The sequence below is a fragment of the Ursus maritimus genome, unplaced genomic scaffold, assembly GCF_017311325.1.
Source record: "Ursus maritimus isolate PB19 unplaced genomic scaffold, ASM1731132v1 scaffold_4, whole genome shotgun sequence".
In the NCBI taxonomy this organism is placed as follows: Eukaryota; Metazoa; Chordata; class Mammalia; order Carnivora; family Ursidae; genus Ursus; species Ursus maritimus.
This window is the reverse complement of record NW_024426552.1, coordinates 40,726,398-40,726,639: the sequence shown is the minus strand read 5'-3', so window position 1 is coordinate 40,726,639 and position 242 is coordinate 40,726,398.

Below are 242 nucleotides of genomic sequence, written 5' to 3'. Positions count from 1 at the left end.
TTGGAGGAGGAGGAAGAGGAACGGGACGATGACCAGGAGCTGGATGAGGAGGAACCTGAGTTTTGGTTTGATTTCACAACTATGGCTCGGCCCTGGAGTGAGGATGGGGACTGGACTGAACCTGGGGCCCCTGGTGGCACCGAGGACAGGCCCTCAGGTGGGGGCAAGGCCAACCGAACACACCCAGTAAAACAGCGCACATTCCCCTATGAACATAAAAATACTTGGAGCACTCAAAGCTT